We start from the raw sequence: 9,058 nt of genomic DNA on the forward strand, positions 1-9,058 counted from the left end.
GCTGTGGTAGGGGATCATGCGCTGAGCCAGGCAGGGGGCTGACGGCTGCCCCTGAGAGTCTGAAAGGAAAGTGTGTCCCTATTCTCTAGGGTGAGTAGGTAGGTGAGTTTTGCAGCCAGGCTAAGAGCACCCCACTCTGTTGGCTGTAAAGACTTGAGGGCACCACTTTTTCTTGAACTCCTGTAGCCGGTGACTAGGCACTTTAGGAGCTACCACCAGTCCTCAAGACCCTGCTGCAGATCAATAAAAGTGCCTACTTGAGGGGCAGGGCTGTTTCGAGGGTCACAAATCTGCCCGTTCACAACTAAAGCAGTTGAAGTTAAACTTCAGATGTTTGCCCTGTTGTACTGTGGCAGTGAGGGCTTACGCTGTTGAGATGGGTCCCCACAAGTCTATACAAGGGTGTAAGGCACTCAGAGTCTGCAGACCCCTGATTTCTGTGGCCAGCAAAGGAGCTGTGCTGACCCTGTGATCCTGGCCTAGGGGAGCCAGCAGCTTATTTGTTCCCTCTCCGAGGCCAGGAGAATGGGTCAGGGTGCCTTTTGGGATCTACTTCTGGTCCAGCGGACACCCAGTGCAGAGCGTGGAGGGAGGAGGTAAAAGGGAGAGAGGCTTTTCCCAAATGGGCTATTTTTTTTTTTTAATCGCCGCAAAAGGGTGCATGCACGTACTTCTCCTAGCCTCTTGGGAGCTGCTCTTCACTGGTTCGGAGTGTCCAAGCAGAATCTCTGCTGCCGGGTCTCTCTCGGTGTGAAAACTGCTTCCCAAGCGTGCGCACAGCACAGCTGTTTGCCTGCTTCACCGTGGACTGGCGTGGCTGTGGCTCTGCATTTTCACTGCTGCGGCTCTAGCCCTCCTCATCTCTCCCAAACGGTCTTCCTCTCCCGTATGACTCAGATGGATTTCTTAACCTTGCCTTGTTCAGGGCTGCCAGATGTTCACATAGAATCAAATCACTTGTTTTTCCAGGTCTTTGTTGTAACAGGGATATAGGAAGCGTCTAACTACTCCGCCACGTTGACCACTCTAAAAGTTCTTTATTCATCCTTGACTAAGAGTCTGGCTAGGTACAGAATTCTAGATAGGAACTAATTTTCTCACAGAATTTTGAAGACATTTCATATTGTTCTCTAGCTTTGAAGGTTGGTGTTGAGAAGTATGATGTGAACTGAATTTCTAAATTTGAAACTTCTTTTTTCTGTATATCTCTGGAAGTTCTTAGTTTATTCTCTGTGTCTTCAGTGTTCTGAAATTTACTGATGACAAATTCTGATGTGGGTCTTCCTTCATCCATTGTCCTGGACACTTGCTGAGTCGTTCTCTTCTGAAAATTAATGTCCTTCAGTTCTGGGAAATTTTATTGAACCAAAAAGGAATTTATTTATTTGTTATCTCTCCTACCCCCCTGCCTTGTTGTCTGTTTACACTTTCTGAAACTTCTGTTATTTACTTTTTTGAGCTCCTAACCTTGTCTCTCCCTCTCTCTGTTCTACTTTGTCCGAAATATTTTTTTCAACTTCTAAACTTTGCTTGGACTTTTCATTTCTACTATCATATTTTTACTTGGGAAGAGTTTGTGGCTCTTGACTATATCTTTGAATATTTATTTTTTAGAGACCTCTTGTTCCTAAATGCAAACTTTTATCTTTCTAAAGATATCAATTATAGCTTCTCTGAAGCTTTCTTCAGAGGTTTTCCTTAAATACCCAGTAGTCTTTATGCAGGTACTGACAGTGGACTGAGCCAGGGGATCTCACCTCAGCCTCCCCTCACGCCTTGTTGTGCAGCCCATAGGGGAAACCATAAGGCCGGTGTGGGCGTTGACGGATGAGTGCTACCCTGTGAACACTCAGGTGGGTGAGGCCTGTGGACTCCACTTCCCTACAGTGAGGTGACTGTCCAGTGAGGGGGGACTGCACCTCGAGGGGACAGGCTGGTCAGGGAAGGACCCTAGGTCACCCATAGCTGGCTGTCACCTGTCCTGCCTCCCTCTGAGAGATGCACAGCCAAGAGTGGGAAGAAGCAGGTCTTAGAGGTGAGTCCTGCCCAGGAAGGGCCCAGGACTAGGGCTGTCTCACCCAGAGCTCCTTCAGACCCAGGGACTCCCCACTCACAGCTCCTCCAGGACACTGCCCTCCCACCTCTTACCCCTGCAGGAAAGGAGAAGGGAAGGACTTCCCCCGGAAACAAATGGGAAGAACAAGGGGAGGGATGAGGCTTTCCGAGTGCATTTCTGCCATCAGTCTGCTTTCTTGTCCCCTCTCCACCAGGCCATGACCTGAATGGAGGCCTGAATCATGCTGCCCACAGAAAGGAGGCTGACCCCTCGCCTCAGAAGGAAGGGGAGGTGAGGTCCCCAGAGGAGGGAGTGGCCAGCCCCATTCTTGCTAAGAAGGAGGTGAATGGGGAGGAGGTGGCAGGGAGCCCCAGCTGGGAAGTAAGGACATCCCAGTATGGGTCCTACTGAGAAGCCCGGGGTCACTGCTGGCTAGTGGCCATGGGGCAGGGAGGGATTAGGGGGCTGGGGTACACCCATGACCACCAGGCCAAGCTGCTGTCCCTGAGAGGTAAGAGGTAACAGGCAGGGCTCTGGCCCACTGCTGTGCTCCTACTTGTTCCGCAGGAAATGAAAAAGGTCCAAAATGAGGCTGCTGTAGATTCCTCTGGTAAGATTGCTGACCTCACCCTGCCTTCCTCTCTAACCTGTGGCCTTGCTGGGGTCACAGGAACCAGCCTCTCTGAACCTTCCTGCCCTGGGAGAGGGGCCTGGGGAAGAAGCCAGGAAACAGATGCCTGGTCCTTCCAAGCCTGCCCTCCTTCTTCCTGTTTAGGTTGGGTGGCCCCCAGGGCCACTCCTGCGAGGCTGGCTGAATACCTTTTATCAATACTGACCTGAACATGGGTGGGATTTCCAGACCCTAAGAAAGGTTACTTATGGCAAGGGACCCACGGGCCACCACTTGTGCTTTTTAGAGGCCTCTGAGGTGGAGGGCAAGGTGGAAAGGTACAGGGGCTAGGCCCCAAGAACCTGAGGAAGTTCTGGCTGGGCTGGTTTCCTGCCTCCAATGATCCCGAGACTTACAACCACAAGTGACACAGTGTCCAATAAATCCTATGAATTGCTGTTTCTGCAGGCCTGGCTGCCTCCCGTCAGGGCCCACGTCTCCTCTCAGACAAAACCCTGTGGGGCAGGCATCCACACTGTGGGGCAGGCTGCAGGAGCACCACCTCCTGCCTCCATTCCCTGACAGGACAGTGGATTACTCTGGAGGGACTAAGTGGGCCTTGGCTGGGCTTCTGACTCGGTGCCTAGGGACAGACCTACGTCCCTGTGGTGCTGACAGCGGGGAGCTCCCTGTCATGAGAATGTTTAAGATGCTGGTGAGAACCCCTCCGGGATGCTGAAGGGGACTCTGGCACGAGGGGCCTCTGCAGTGACTTCCAGCCCTGGGTGTCTGTGGTCTCTGACCCAGGCCATTACCCTACTGTGCCAGAAGGTCTGCCGAAGACTCGGGTAACGACACAGTCATTATAAACGCTTGGGCGCTGCCCGTGGGTCTGTCCCGAGCCAGCCACTTGTGGGGATGGGACAGGTGGGAGGGCAGCAGCCCACGACGAGGGCTACAGGCCAGCAAGGGTCAGAGCAGGAGACGGGACTCAGTGACCATCTGGTGCAACCCTCTCACTGGCAGAAGGGGAAGCAGAAGTGCAGGGCAGGGAGGGACAGGCAGGGCCACACTGCGTAGTGTCTGGGCCAGGACTAGAGCCAGCCTCTTCCCATCTGCTGCCCACACCACTGCTCTCCTGCGCCCTACCCCGTGCCCCCTGGGTCCACGTGGGCGCTCACCACAGGGGCACTAGTTCTGCTGTGGCCCTGCCTCCTGTGGGGACTATGTGACCCGGCCACTCAGAGGGTAGTGCCCTGGGCTTGGAGCCTGGCTGGGCGTCCTCCTCTGGCTCCAGCCCAGCTCTGCTAACAGGCGGGGCCTAGACGTAAGCGTCCTTGTAGGGCCAGGCGGGGCCAGTCTGGCCTTAGGAAGGTTGAGAGGCTCAGGGAGGTGACTGACTCCTGAGCTGCCACCAAGCCTTCCCAGAGGGAGCAATGGCACCCGATGACCCCTCGTGGCTCCTAAACCTGGCACCCCACTGCCTGGCCCTCTGTTTTCCCCACTGTCATGGACTGAATTATGTCTCCCCAAAAATGTGTGATCACTTTGGCTGGGCCATGATGACCAGTACTCTGTGGTTGTCCTCCATTTTGTGATTGTAATTTTATGTTAAAGAGGATAAGGATGGGATTGTAACACCCTTACTAAGGTCACATCCCTGCCCCAATGTAAAGGGAGTTTCCCTGGGGTGTGGCCTCTGCCACCTTTTATCTTTCAAGAGATAAAAGAAAAGGGAAGCAAGCAGAGAGTTGGGGACCTCATACCACCAAGAAAGCAGTGCGGGAGCAGAGCACATTCTTTAAACCTGGGGTCCCTGAGCGGAGAAGCGCCTAGTCCGTGGGAAGACTGACGAGAAGGCAGACAGAAAGAAAGCCTTCCCCTGGAGCTGACGCCGAATCTGGACTTTTAGCCTACTTTACTGTGAGGAAATAAATTTCTTTCTTAAAGCCATCCACTTGTGGGATTTCTGTTACAGCAGCACTAGATAACTAAGATACCGACCTTTTGGGGTAACACTGAGGTGAGGTAGGAGACGTGATGGTTCTGCCTGAGCCGTCAGCCCCTGGTGCAGGCTGGAGGGAGCTGGGCCTTATCTGTGGGCATCCAGGCTGAGTGAGCCCCATCTTATCCCCACCTAGGCCTGGGCCAACTCCGCTAAGCACCCCATCTCACCCCTCGTCCCACCTGACAGCCCAGGAGCCAGGGCCTCTGTATGGACTTTGTCACCAACCCAAGAGGACAGTCTTGGGTGTTGATGAATGGACAGAAGGGCAGGGCAGGCTGTTGCCTTCTGAGCGTCAGTACACCCTTCTCTCTAACAGTCTGGAAGATTGGCCAGGGCAGGGGACAGCTACTGAGGCCTCATCATATTCCAGGGCTGGTCAGGGGCAGGGAGGGGACCCAGACACAAGGTGGGAGACCCAGAGTGCTTTATTGTTGGTCAGGGTGAAGCTGGGGAGTGGGTTGGGGCTTGGTGCCTTTAGCGGGGCACAGCAGAGAGCTGGTAGGGGAACGGGGTCACCAGGAAGGTATAGACGCCATGGTCGCTGGGGCGGGGCTGTCCAGGGGGCACCGAGAAGCTGAAGTGCCGCAGGAGGCAGGTGAAGAAGAGGAAAAGCTCCATGTGCGCCAGGGGCTCCCTGAGGCATGAGCGGCGGCCTGTGGGTGGGCATGGGAGCTCAGCAAGCCTGGGGGGCCTGGAGTCCCCCATTGAAGACACCCGCAGGAAAGGGCAGGGAGCCGGGCGCCCCACAGGCACCTGCTGAGAAAGGCATGAAGGCCTCAGGCTTCACGAAGCGGCCCTGGGCGTTCAGGAAGTGTTCCGGGTGGAAGCGGAAGGGCTTCTCCCAGACGGCCTCATCCTTCAGCACCGATGACAGGTTGAGGATGAGCGTCGTCCCCTGCCCAGGAGATGCCTGGGGTGGGTGGGGCCTGGGCAGGGGATGCGGTGACCCCGGCCACCACTACATACACAGGCACACTATCTGTGTGGTGCACCCTGGACCCATTCAAGGAATGCTCAGCCTAAGAAGATACTCGGACGCTCCCTGACCCCAAGACAGGGCCAGGCGCCATCCCTGCCACCTGTCCCTGATGCTCCTGGCTCTGCCAGTTCTCTGTGGCATGTTCAATTTGCCTGGCCCTGCCTCTGCTGTACGCCCCACACCCACCAGGCTGGGCACACAGGAGGATTGGGTCCGCCGGGATGGATGGATGGACAGCCTGGTGCCTGTCTGGCTCCACCTGGCAATGGCCATACCGGGGTTGCAAGCTGGCAGGTGGTACTAAGCTGGGATGAGGGTGGCTGTAGCCCTACCTTGGGGATGCGGAAGCCATGCACTTCAGTGTCACGGGAGGTCATGTGAGCTAGGCCTAGTGGCACTATGTCCCCAAAGTAGCACTATGCCACCTTATGGACCACGGATGTGGTGAGGGCATGCAGGCCTGGTCCTTCATCTCAGGTGGCCGAACCTGCCCTATCACCTCGTCGATCTCCTGCTGGACACAGCCTGGACAGACAAGAGTTCCCTCACTGAGCCAGAATCCAGGAGCCCAGACAACAACCTTCCTCTGCCCCCAAGGAGAAATCCCCTGTAGGGATTCTGCCCAAGTGCAAGAGTCCACTGTGACAGCTGCCAGGGCCCAGCCTCTGCTTGGGGACCCTGGTGTCCAAATTAAGCTCAGGGTTGGGGGGAGCCCAGCCTGTGCGTTTCCCCCCTTGGCCTCCAGCCCCAGGCTCCTCACGCTGCATGTCCGGGTGCAGGAGTATGAGCAGGAGGGCCCAGTCCTGTGTGGTTGAGGTGGTCACCATCCCAGCAGAGAACAGGTCAAGCACCACCATGCGCATGTTCTCCTTAGTGGAGCTGCTGTTGGGGTTCCCCTTAGCCTGGGCCAGACACAGAGGGTCAGGCCGGGGGCAGAGGGGAAGCCACAGGTGGCCCCCACCCTGTGCTTGTCAGTCCGGCCCCGGTCACTGGGTGATCCCAGGCCCCACCTGTCCCTGCTGGGCTGGCACCTCAGTGCACATCCCCACTCTTGTCCCAGAAGCCGCCTCTCACCTTCTCCACCTCATTCAGGAAGACATCAGTCAGATCGCATCCCCGTGATGCGCAGGAGCACGGGGATCACGTACAGCGTCTGTTCCTCCACACAAGGGCTAGAGGTCCTTCCTGTGCTCAGTGTGTCCCAGCCTCGGATCCCAGGCACAACCAGGGGAACCCGAAGCCCGTCTTTGCTCTTTCTGTAGCCCCTCCCTGAAATACCCTTTCTCAAACGCCCCTGATACAAATCCGCTTCCGGGGAGGTCCAGCTGCACAGCCAGGCAGCCTCCAGGAAGTTGGCCTTGCCCACGCTCCACCCTCCACGGGCTGGTCCTCCCCCGTCCTCGCACCTGGCCCAGGAAGCCTGACTCCTTCAGTGAAGCCTCCATATGCTCCAAGAGCTTGAGGATGGTCGGATCGTCATACTCGAAGCGGCGCCCACGGGTGAAGGAGGCGATCACGCTGATCACCGCTTTGTTCATCAGGGCTTTGGTGCTGAGGGGCGTCCTAGAAGGAGGGTGTGGGTCACAGGGCATCTCTCGACCCCGCCCCCGCCCCATGTCCCTCAGCCCCAGCTCTCACCAGCCTGGGCAGCGAAGGCGGTGCAGAGGCAGGCGGCCTGCTCGGTCACCCACTGCTCCAGCGACTTTTTGCCCAGGCCGAAGTTGCGCACTGTGGATACGGAGAAGCGCCGCTGCTAGCTCCATGCGTGCCCATAGCGCGCCAACCACGCCTAGGGGACACGGGCTCGTGGATGGGCCGGCAAGCGCTGGTCCCGCCCACACTCCTTGTCCAGGTCAGGCCCCGCCCACGTCCTGCCCACAAACCTATCCGGGAAAAGCCCTGCCCCCGCCCCGCCCATACCGATGCAACCGTCAGGCCCCGGCCATGTCCTGCCCACAAACCTATGCAGGGGAGGCCTCGCCCCCGCCCCGCCCACAGCCTGCCCAGCACAGGCCCCGCCCCCCAGCCGCCACTCCCACGGTTGCCTGGCCTTTACGTGGGCGCCCTGTCCCGCCATGCCAGTTGCTTGTGTCCCAGTAGCTGAGTCTTCGGGTCACCACTGGCCCTGCCCCTGACCGTACGCGATCCCGGCCCGCGGTCACTTGCCTTGCGCCCGCGGCCCGAAGCCCAGGTGCTCATAGATGCGCACGGGTGGGCGGTCGGCCGTGTCCTCTCCGCGGAGCACCAGTGCCTCGCGCACGGCCGCCGGCCCGTTGACCACAACCACGGGCCTCCAGGCCAGCTGCAGGCTGAACACGTCCCCGAAGCGGCGCCGCAGCTGCAGGCCGAGGGCCAGTGCGGCCGTCAGGCCGGGACTCCGCGGCTGCGGGACCCGTTCTCACCGCGCAACCTTGGTGGACCCCCTGGGCCACTAGCAGCAGGTCAAGGACAAAATGGGGCCTGATAACCTCGGGGGTCACACCCTCTCTGGATCAAGAACTTCACCTGGATCCTAACGCCCAGCTATGATTTTACAAGAGTCCCCAACTGGTCCATAGGACCTACGTAGCAGGTCATTTTACAGATGAAGAAACCGAGGCTCAGAGAGGTGGACAGTGTGTCCTAAAGTCCCCGGAAAAGATTTGATGGGAGTCACTGCACCCCTCTCCCCTCCAGACCCTGATTGCAATGGTGCTCACTGCCCAGCCCCCACCCCCATTCCCAAGGCCTTCTCCCTGAGGTCATCAGGAGACTTGGGTCTTGCATAATTTCTGTGTCATCCACTGGATTGCAACCTGGTGCCGAATCCCACACTACCTCCTGGCCAGATTTTTGTCCTTTGAAAATCCAAACCGTCCTTCGGGCAGCACTAGACCCCTCCCCCAGGAAGTCTCCCTAAGCTACCTTGTCTTCTGGGCCAGCTCCTTATTCGGCCTGTGGCTTCACCCACCACGCAGTGTCCGGTGCTCAGAGGGTGACCAGGTCTTCCAGTGCCCCACCCCCACCTGCCTCCCCTGGCCTAAGCTGTATGGGCTGTCCTGGAAGTCCACCTGCACCAGGTTGCCAGCCAAGGGATTGGCACAGGGCCTGGCGGGTAGTTTGCAGACCAGAGTACACGCCGGTGCATCAGGTCCGCTAAGAGCAGGAAGGTGGCCACAGCCACTGCCAGAAGCACCAGCGCCTCCCCAGTCAGTAGCCCCATGGCTGCCTCACTGCCTGCTGGGCTCCTCTGCTGGGCTGGGTGGGAGATCACGGAGGTCCACCTGGGGTAACCGTGTACACACCTGGCACCCTCAGACCAAACCAGGTTCCAAGGACCAGATGTAGCACCCACCACTTCCATTTATGTAAAGGGACAAGGACTGTACTTTGCCCTCCACCCTTAGCCAACCTGCTGTGAATCAA

General features: G+C 57.7%; 1 pseudogene; it reads right to left on the minus strand.

The window, feature by feature from the left end:
* Positions 1-5,148: 5,148 nt before the first annotated feature.
* On the minus strand, positions 5,149-8,855 carry LOC101360767 (cytochrome P450 2D6-like; annotated as a pseudogene).
* Positions 8,856-9,058: the final 203 nt, after the last annotated feature.

Source organism: Trichechus manatus, unplaced genomic scaffold, assembly GCF_000243295.1.
Source record: "Trichechus manatus latirostris isolate Lorelei unplaced genomic scaffold, TriManLat1.0 scaffold00069, whole genome shotgun sequence".
Taxonomy (NCBI): Eukaryota; Metazoa; Chordata; class Mammalia; order Sirenia; family Trichechidae; genus Trichechus; species Trichechus manatus.